The sequence below is a fragment of the Cupressus sempervirens genome, chromosome 7 (assembly GCF_028749045.1).
Source record: "Cupressus sempervirens isolate cs-2001-9-10 chromosome 7, ASM2874904v1, whole genome shotgun sequence".
Classification (NCBI taxonomy): Eukaryota; Viridiplantae; Streptophyta; class Pinopsida; order Cupressales; family Cupressaceae; genus Cupressus; species Cupressus sempervirens.
In genome coordinates, this window is record NC_143124.1 from 47,362,905 (window position 1) to 47,374,629 (window position 11,725).

The window sequence follows — 11,725 nt, forward strand, 5'->3', positions numbered from 1 at the left end:
CTATAGTACATAAGGTATATTACTATTAAACCTAGTGAAACAAAATAATTTCACAAAATATTGAAAAACAAAGTATGAGTAAAAGATACAAAGAACAAAAAGTTGGAATAAATGAATTTGTTCTATTTAAATAAATAATTTTATAAGATTATAATTCTAATATTTTTCTAAATACACTTCCTCTATAATGAAGTTGTACATTTACTCTTAACAATATTGACTCTACTAAGTTGTACACTAACTCTTCGTAATGTTAACTTATATGTGAGCTTACTTTTAAACTAACTTTAAGTTTGCACACATTATCATTTGATTAAAATCTTTCTAATAAATTTACTCTAATTAGAATTATTTAACCAATTTGCTTGCATTCAAAGAGTTATTTCACTCATACAAATATATTATTATTTAATCATTAAGAAAAAATAAATTTAGCTATAATTTTTCAATATTTCAATTATCATTTGTTATTATAAATAAAAATAATATCAAATATTCATCTATATAAAAATTATTTAAAATTTGACTCTTTATTGTGAAATGTTTTAAAGCTGCTACAACATTACAAAATTTTGGCATTTTAGTATTGCTACTTCAAAATTTAACATATAGCATACTATTTTAACAATAAATAAAATATAAGTTTTAATTTAAAAAGATAAAAAGATAAAAAATAATTCATGTTTCAATATTATAACTATTAAAATATTATATAGTTTTGAATTACTTTTGTCCAATTTTATGCTTGCTATAAAAAAATTGCATTTATATACCAAATTACAAAACTTTGACATTCTAACCACTATACATCCAAATCTTAAAATTAATTAATTAAAAAAAGAACTAGCTAATAACATTAAAAATAAAATAACATATATTTTTTAATTAAAAATAAATAAATTATACTCACTAAAATATAAAATGATATTAAATTTTGAATTTTCATTTCAATTTTTCAAATATTTAATTTTTTAAACACTATAAAAAATTTTAACCCATATTAAAAGAAAAAAATTTAAAAAATCTATTAAAGAACATTTTCTTATTCAAAGTTATAGTTTATACACACACACACACACACACAGAGTGGGCAGTACCCTTTTTTATTACTTAAAAGAGATTACATAGAGTGTAAGAGCTGTCTCTCTATTTACAAAACTAGTTACAAACAAGCTATGCTATCCATTTCAATCAAAGAGATAACTAATCCCTTTTTCCATTGAAACCATCCTTAATGTTACTTCTATTGGGAGTAGGATATTAATAGCTTGACAAAAGGCCTCAAACTTACTCATGTCATACTCCTTTGCAACACAAGTCTTAAATAGCTCCTAGGCCCTCTTCATTAGTTTCTTCTTAGCTTTGGCTTCTAGAATAAATACACTCAACATACCTCCACTAGAGAGGCCAGTGTCAATCAAATCCAAGACAATATTCACCTTCAAATAAATATTTTCTACAATCATTCTTTGTATCATGCCATTTGCAGTCATCAGATGTCCCAATACTTGGATAATGAGTTGAAAGAGATCAAACACTATCTTCCCATCGTGCACCTGGCCTCCTGTCCAATAGTTCATAACCAAAAAATTGATCATGGTTTCCTTATCTTGATCATTGACATGCTTGAAAATTATGGATAATTCTTCCTCCTATTTCTCCACTAATGCCACTTCTTGCATACACCTACAATTGATACCCAAGACACTCACCATGAATTTGGGACTATACGATTTGACATAGGATGTATAAGGGTTGCATACCAATCTTCTGCCATGAAGTTTGATTTGACTGATCTCAGCTATGAATCCTGAAAAAAGTTTACCTCAATCTAAAAGTGGAAGAGAAAGGTCTTGAACTCGTGAGAAACTCTACTTCCAACAGGAAAAGTGTCACCTTCTATCACTATCCAATGCCTTTAGTCATGAATGACCAAATGTTGTCTGATATAATCTCCTTCAAATATAGTGGCATGTGATCACCATTCTCAAATCCCACCACATCATTGCAATCAATCCCCAATTTTGCTAGTAGTTTTGTCACCCTGCTACCTTCTCGATAAAAATGTTGAAGCTAAAATTTTCCCATTGACCAAAAATGTTCCAAGATTTTTAGAATCCAATCTACCTGTATATATTATTAGAAATCCCTCTTTTCTAGTCCATTGATGATGAATTTTGAAACTCCCTCGATGACCAAGTCGAATATTCTATTTGATGCACACCATCTAAGACCAGTTTCCAACACAAAGTTCTTTGCAACATTGGTTGAAATGATGCCAATGGGACCTACAATTACTTTGATCAATTGCCCTTCTTCATTTTGAATGTTTACACCATTTCCACTTCTACCTAGATTACCTTTACTAGCCCCCTCAAAATTTGATTTCAACCATCCTTGTTGAGGAGGCTACCAAGTAAACAAACTTTTGACAACCTTCTTATCTCTCATAAGGTGATCCCCTCTGTATTTGAATAATGATAAAACTTCCATAGCATGACCCATTTAGATTGGTATCTATACTTCAACTCTTAAATCCTGATATTAACAATTTCTTCAATGGCATCTTTAATTCTTTCCTGATGAACTTCAACTCCCATCTCTTTGTCTCCAAAAGTCCTACAATTTCACTCCTTCAAGATATACCATGCTAGCAAAGATGAACTTACTATTAAGAGAATTTTCCACTTGAAAAATCTCCTATCCAATGGCCATGATAAAAAAAAAAATCTCTAAATAGTTCATTCCTGACTGTATTCCAATTCAATCTACCTATTAACCACTCCCAATATTGTTGCACAAAAGGACACCAAAGAAGGAGATGGTCCACTTTCTCCTCAACTTTTTTACAAAAAATGCACAAACTCAGCCCCTCAATACCAATGCTCTTCAAACTATTACCTCTAAGAATCTTGAGAAATGTTCTTTCTTTCGGGAGAAGCCATTTTCCCCAACAAAGAATCAGAGGCCATCAACATCTCTAATTCTAAATCTCTGCAACTCATAATAGAGATTGACCTTATAATCCCTTGATTTAGATGTACTCCATTATATATATATATATATATATATATATATATATATATATATATATATATATATATATATATATATACTACCCACTTGACAATTAGGGCTCCTCAATGAAAGTTTCATTTCAAACAATATTTTTTATTCAAATAAAATATAATCACTATTTTCAGAGGATGAAAATCATTTCATTGGGGCAAGCAAAAGGATTTGTCAAATGTCATGGGAAATTATACCTTTTGTTTAGAGAAGAGTGAAGGGGTAAACCCAACCCTAAGAAAAGTAGCTAATAATGTTTTCTCTTCTCTCAAGACTAATTTGGAAAGGCCTAGTGTTTTAATAAAGAAACTTCTAAATTTGTAGCATTTGTAATAAATGAGAAAAATAGAACCACTTGAAATGTATTCTAAAAAGGATAATGAAAAGGAGAATTTTGAAACAAATAGAGCCTGTTTGACCAGAGTAGCAAGCGATGATTATATTGATTGGGAAGTGGTAGTAGTAGGAAACACCATCTATAGATTATGCATTTAATCCAATAAAAAAACAATATTTTTTGAATCTTTTAATCCTTTCTACAAGATTTTTTTTACAATTACGTCTTTTTTTAATAGTGGTAGCAATTTGGGCATCTTTCCATTCTATGGCATCCGACAATGCTAGAATGTCACAACATTCAGGAGGCAACCTTGATTAGAATAAGCCTATTGTCCAAATAAGGAGAATTCTCAAAGGACTGTCTATGTAACCGGGATACACAAATACTTCCCCATAACAAAAAAAACCTTAAGGTTGCTGATTGTGAATTTTCTACAACTCCCATTATGGGTGTTGCATTAGAGGGCCCTTCTCCTCTAGATCTAGCATAGATCTATTCCTATCTCCTCCTTGTCCTATTTTCTTGGTTAGTAGCCATAATTCAGGGCCTCCCCTCTAGATTTGTGTACCAGTTGTCCTCTTCTAGGTCTCATGCCAATTTGATGATTTGGTATTCCTCGACAGCACATCGACTAAGGAGGCTCAACAAGAAACTAGACCTAGAGAGTGTTTGGATCACTAAGTCTATCCACAATAGTGTTCTACTTGGAGCTATAGAGCATGTATGATCTAGAGACTTTCTAGAGGTCTCTCTTGGTAAGAAGGGCTTCAAAACAATTCTCTTAGACTCTATGGTGGAGAATATCTCCTCTAGCCCTTCCTCGTGCTTCATCCATCACTTGTTATCCTATATATGCATTGTCAAGATGCTTAAGAAAAGGTATCCCTCAAAGTGGAAGCTTAAAGGGTCAATTGGAGTCATTTTGATGTTAGGTGCCCTTTTTTGGTTTATTTTCATAATGGAAGAAGACTAATCTCTATTTTAACAGACTCTTGGAGATTTGATCAACACTCTTGACCTTTGGCTAAAAGGAAATCATGATTTAATCATACAAGAAATATGAATTATATGGCTCCTATTTAGGTAAGGCTCTATGGTATTCCTTTTGAGTCCTAGTATAAGAAGATTTTTTAGGTGGATAGGGGATTCTTTTAGTCATTATCTTAGAGAAGATATTGACAATTTAAATTAATCTAGACTTTGTTTTCTAGTTTTTGTGTCAATGTAGCAATCAACAAGGCCCTACCTAACCATGTGGTCCTTAAGACTAAGTAGGGAAAATGAACTCGGGCCATTAAGTAGAAGAATAAAATTCTAGAGTACCAAAACTGTTACTAAAATGGACATGTTATCTCAAATTGTAAACTCACACTCTTGATGGGTGAGAAGTTTATAGATAACGTCTCCTCTACTAGAGTGGGTGATTCTGACTACTCCTCTAGGAAGCTATTAAGGGTTTCATCCCCAAGATGCAATCCCTTTCATACAAGAAAACAAATTAGATGATGGTTTATTATGCTTTTGTTGATAATATTGTGAAGCTCATTTGTATGCCTATAAAATGAGGAAAAGAGAAACAAGGAAAAGATGGACTAGAAGAAGGGGATATTCTTCCAAATGGCGAAAAGGCCATGGTAGAAGTAATAACTTGGCAATTCACTAAAAAAAGGATGGCCCAAACACCACCTAGATGGAAAGCCCAAAGCTCACTAATAGCCTCATATTGGCAGGACCCATGTAGTCAAATTTTTTTCTGATGTAATTATCTAATGGGAGGGTGGAGGTTGGTGGAGATGGTGATGGTCGGAAGGACACTATATTGGCTAGCCCAAAGGTTATTAAAGGCCTCAAGTTTAACAGAGACATAAATATGGAATCTATTGTGATGCTAAAATCTACTGGGATATTAGAATTTTATGGGAATGGAGTTCATTCACAATGATGTTGGAGACGGTCCATCTTCGATTAGATCTTTGATGGTGTCTTTTTTTTTATCCTTGAGCATGTACACCTTATTGTTGTTTCCTCAGTGTCACATCTAGCAAGTTTTCTAGCACTAATTTCTCCTATGGCTAGAATTACTAGAGATTAGAAAATCCCCAAGAGGAAAAAAAAATTGGTGTGGTGAAGGCTAATGTGGATTTATAATCTAATATGGGGAGGCCAATAGGGAGAATAGTTAGGACCAAGCCAACAATGTAGGTGACTTCACAAGGGAGAGAACTTAGCTTGTAGGATACTTTAAAAAAATGGAAATCAAAATTGTCATAAAATATGAGGGGTTTCAATAGTCTTAGGGAACAATTTAGCTTTAAGAAAAATATTTTTGAAAATAAAATGGATATTATTTTTATCCAAAAGGTTAAGATGGTGAGATGAAAATTGTTGACTATGTTTGGTTGGAGGCTAATTTCTCTTTTTATAGGGCTACTGGTGCCTCCATGGGAATCACTACAATTGATAAGTAGGAGATATTTTTTACAACAAGCATAATGGGTTTAACCATAGAGGGAACTATGTAGTTAAGCACACTCAAGTTGGACTAGTACTGGGATGGGTGACCTCCCAAGAAGTCTTGGTACTTCACCTTTATGAGCATCACCTAGATTGAATGAGTTCTACATTCTCCATTTATTCTCATGAGAGATGGATTCATGTGTGAATCACTACTCATTATATATGGGTCAATGAATTTGACTAAAAAAATATACAATTTAATCTTGATAGCAATATCACAATCACCACAATGTCAAAGACTGGTAAAATTTCTAGCAAGGAAATGTTTCCCAAACCCCATTTTATGATCATGGATTTTAATAATATTGAGTGTAAATAGCTCCTGCTCAATTTTTATGCTCCTATACCCAAACAATGAGACTCCTAGTGTGGAAGGAAGCCTCCCATGATATTGGCATCCATAGAAATGGTTAAATCATTTGTGTATGAGATTTTATCACCCCTTATACCTTCTATAAAAATTGGGAGTTTTAGATAATTACTCTTAGAGTGTGTATGGGCTATCTATTTTCTTGAAGAGAAGTGATCTCTTGTATAATAATATCTAGGGTGTTCCTTTTACTTGGCCCAATAACTAGTTAGGCCCTAACCTAATTCAAGTTAGAATTGAAAGGTTCTTATTTTAGTTTTTTGGTATATCCTCCCTTTTACATCCCTTAAGACATTCTCTATGATGACTTCGAATCATTCTATGCTCCATTTTAGTTGGACTTTAAATAAGTATTCTTGGTAGAGGCCCTTCAGATATGAGATAACGTGGCACCTTCACCCTCAATTTAGATACTATGTCAATTAATGGTGGAGTATTAAGGTTGAAGGTATTGCAATGTTTATAACAACAATGAAGTTAGATAGCTATAAAAAGGAGGTTATGGGCTAGAGAAAATCATCCTTTGGGGATGCCTTCAAAATAAAGAAATATATTGAGGCTAGACTAGATGAGCTTTGAAATACCATAGAGGATGGGGAGTCCTTGTAGTCTACTCATTAAGGTGAACAATAATGATGGTCTAAATCAAGGATGGTAGTTGAGAGGGAAGAAACATACTAGAAGAAAAGATCTTATATTCAACAGTTGATTGAAGGTGATATGAATAAAATTTTCTTCCATAGATCTTCTTCCAAACATATGAAGATAAATACTATGATGAATTTAATAGATGAAAATAATATGGAATTGGAAAAGGAATATGATATGGAAGACTTGGCAACAGAATACTTTTACAATATTTATAATTTCCTGACTAAGATCCTTGAACTTAATGCTAAGGAATTACTATTATGGATCATCAACCTAGTGATTGGTTAAGAAGATTATTTAGGACGAATTAAAAAATATTGTCTTCTCTATGGTTACTTTCAAAGCTTTGGAGCCTAATGTCTTTCCTCTAGCCTTCTTCTAGGAGTTTTGAGAAGTCACTCAATAGATTTGGGGGATGGAGCTAGAAATTTCATAAGGCAAGTAAGAATTCTAAAGGAACTAAATGAAACCTATATTATTTTCGATCCCATGGTTGCTAAAACTCTAGGATGGGAAAGTTTTGGCCCATTAGTTTATGTAATATGGTTTGTGAAATTTTCTTTGAGGTGCTCGTGATCCATCTCAAGCCTTTATTTGAAAAATTTATCAGTCCTTCTAAAAATGGTTTTGTACTTGGACACCAAATTTAGATGTTGTAATTATCTCCCATGTAGTTCTCCATTCCATGGAGAAAACTAGAAACCTTGGTTTGGATATGAAACTTGATATGTCGAAATCCTACAATACAAATAGAGGGAATTCTTACTTGACATCTGGTATCAATTAAGCTTGGTATTTATCTAGCTTGTTTGGTCAAATCAAAAAACATATTTTTGCCATGTTTAATTAACATGTAGACTTCGATTCACATTCTAACAACTCTTATTTCATCCAAATCTAGAGAAACAAAATAGATTTCTTGGGAACATACTCAAGATTCCATTGATACAATTGTTATCAAATTATGGGTTTAATAAGTAATTATTTCTTCATTTGTAATGAGGATACCTATAAACTCTAGATTGACTAATTGATTGAAAAATAACTACAACTTTCAAATAATACAACATTTTGGAAATCCAAAATATGTGTCACATTGTATGATTTGCCTAGTATAAGTGGAAAAGCTAAAATTTTAAGTTTTTAAAGTTTTAATTAGTTAAGGTTCTCATAAATGAGATTTTTGTAATTCTAAAACAAATTTAGTAAAAATTGATGAGAAGTTATTTGTTTGGAATATAAATACCTAAAAATATGCGTCGTATCTAGATATGAGTCTACTTCCTATATCTGTAATCATATTAAAAGTACTATCATTTGATTTTAATTAAGATGCTATGACATGCATCTAATTCTTATTCTCATCTTAAGATTTTTGCATTAAAATTTAAGATTTTAACTTATCAAATAATTAATTTCTTTTTAAATAAGACCTAGTATTTTGGAAACTAAATTCAATTTCCTACTATTTTTCCATACAACATTTTTTTAGATAAAGTTCATATCTACTTTAAATTTATGTTGAACATTTTTTATCTTTTTGTTTGAATATTGCTCATGCTTGTAATGATTTGATATCTTCACAAGCAACATGTTGATGTGTGTTTTATGACTCACCAAATAGTAGAACAAAATAGTGAAATATCATATCCTCTCTTGAATAAAGTCTTGTGTATGCTAAGATTGCTAGAAGATCATACAATGACTTCAAGGTTCCTTTAATGCCAGGTCTTGACTGTGGATAAGATCGGTGGTTGATGTGATTTTCTAATGATCACAAGGGGCATTATGTGTTTATTTAGATTCATTTCAAGCCATACTAGATGTGGGAGCTATCTTAAGGTTTTGCAATGAACTACCTTTTTTGGAGTTTTCAAAAAATATGCAGAAATTCAATAGGATAGGATACATGAACTCTATTCTAATCCTAAGGGTAGTGATAACAACAAATAGTATTCTAGTGGACAAATTCCTCAATTTATCGAATTCTGCTTCGCCAAGTTATACTACAACTATGCGTGAATCGATGCAATCTTCAAGGGTTATGTCAGAGATTTTCCTATCACTACATACACCATCATAAAGAACAATGTATATGAATGATATCAGTTGAGCATATGCATGGAAGGGGTTCATGCTAACTTTACACAACGAGTTAGAATCACTAAAATGTCAAAAGTATGAACCAAAGGAACTCATCAATACACCATCATATTCTTCATTATAATCACCACACATTTTTGGTGACAAAATGAAGTCTGTTTTGTTCATTTCTTGAATACATTTGACAAGGTTCAGAGATTAAAGGATGTGCTTAGTCGTTAGTCTATGGTAGGAATTTTACTAAATTTGGGTCAAACTCGATGGAGGTTCTTAAGTTATCTTTGACCTGGTTACAACATTCTAATAATACTTAATTGCTCTGAGTTCTTGGTGTTTTGAAGTGAAATTGGAATTAGCAAAGATCTGACACCTTCTTTAGCACCATTGCAGTCTTCCAAACCCTCCGCAAACTTCATTGCCTGCAAGCCAAACAAAAGATTGAGAAAAAGAAATATCATGTGAAAAGAAAAGAGAACTTATGTAAAGGAAAGGCAATATCAAAGTGAAAATAAAGATGAAATTTGGTTCAAGGGTGTGCAATCATCTCTATCGGTGCTATAAAAGTAATTGCTAAAGGTAGAACCATGATTGCGGTGCCACAATGATAACTCTGTTGGGGCTCAATCTTCTAAAGTTCCCTCTTTCAAATGAGAATTGGTAAATTTGGCCAGATGTGGAAAGTGTTGTGCATGTGGCTCTGAGAATGGAAATTGTTTGCTTGTTTGATAATTTATTGTCTTGAATTACTATTTTTAGAAAGTCTATTTTTAGTAAATTTCATTGCCTCTCGGATTGACCTTATTTTGCCTTTGGGACAACTTACTATTTTTAGAAAGTCTATTTTTAGTAAATTTCACTGCCTCTCAGATTGACCTTATTTTTCCTTTGGGACAACTTACTATTTTTAGAAAGTCTATTTTTAGTAAATTTCACTGCCTCTCAGATTGGCCTAATTTTGACTTTGGGACAACTTACTATTTTTAGAATGTCTATTTTTGGCAGGTCTATTTCTGAAACAAGTGAGCTATGGTTGATAAAGAGCCAAATGGGTATATGTGTCTATATCCAAAAGAATGAGCAAGCATGACAGTCAATCAAGAAAAAAATGGTTAACTCTGGAATCACCCATGAAATATCCAAAAGTAGAAAGGCATGAAAATAATAAGAAAAATGGTTGTTGCAGAATTCTTCCATCATGGACAAAATCCAAGATCACTCAAAATATCTTGTCATGGAGAAAAATGGTTGTTGCAAAATTCTTCCATCATGGACAAAATCAAAGATCACTCAAAAATCCTGCCTTGGAGAAAAATGGTTGTTGCAGAATTCTTCCATCATGGAAAAAATCCACGATTTCTCTATAATATCTTACCATGGAGAAAAATGGTTGTTGCAAAATTCTTCCATCATGGAAAAAATCCACGATCTCTCAAAATATCCTACCATGGAGAAAAATGGTTGTTGTGGAATTCTTCCATCATGGACAAAATCCAAGATCACTGAAAAATCTAGCCTTGGAGAAAAATGGTTGTTGTGGAATTCTTCCATCATTGACAAAATCCACGATCACTCAAAAAATCTAGCCTTGGAGAAAAATGGTTGTTGTGGAATTCTTCCATCATGGACAAAATCCATGATCACTCAAAAAATCCAGCTTTGGAGAAAAATGGTTGTTGCGAAATTCTTCCATCATGGACAAAATCCCTGATAACTCAAAAAGCTCCACTTTGGAGAAAAAGGGTTGTTGCAAAATTCTTCCATCATGGAAAAAATCCATGATCACTCAAAAAATCCCACCTTGGAGAAAAATAGTTGCTGCAAAATTCTTCCATCATGGACAAAATCCATGACCACTCAAAATTTCCACAAGCAAGAGAATTAGAAATCATGGAAGCAAAAATGGATAAGTGTTGGAAATTTCTCATTCATGAAAACAAAAATGGCTAAGTGCTGGAGATTTGTCCTTCATAGAAGCAAAAATGGAAAAGTGTTAGAAATTCCTCCTTCATGGAAGAAAAAATGCTAGTGTTGGAAGTTTATCCTTCATGGAAGAAAAACTGGCTAAGTGTTGGCAATTCCTCCTTCATGGAAGAATAAATGGCTAAGTGTTGGAAACTTTCTCCTTCATGGAAAAATGAAAAAGGATTAAGTGCTGGAAATTTCTCCTCCAGATCTTGAATTTCACCCTCTTCAAGTGTGTACCCAAGATTGGAAAAATGATTGATGATGATTAAAAAAGGAGGGAATTCTTCAAAATGTAAGAAAAGACATAATAGTGAATTGAAATCATTTAAAGAAAAAGGAGGAGAAAGCTCTAGTTCTAGAAATTCAAGAAATACACTCAAATCAAAAACTCTAGTACCAAGATCAAAGTACTAAGTGATCCAGTCGCAGACACTCAAGGTTCAAAGATCAAAGTTCAAATCCAAAAATCCAATTACATGGAGAAGAAAGTTTAATATGAAGAAATTCTAGAGTAACATAATCATCAGCAAGGGATTCCAATCAATTTTAGGGAGATGAATTTCCAAGCAAGTACATGGAAGATGAGAATGTTCGAAGAGAGATTTTCAGAAAAGTCAGTCAAAGTTGGATCTTAGTTAAAATGATGCAGTTGAAAAAGACTCAAGCTTACATGGCCTCCATCATCATTTCATGGCATCCAATTATCTTTG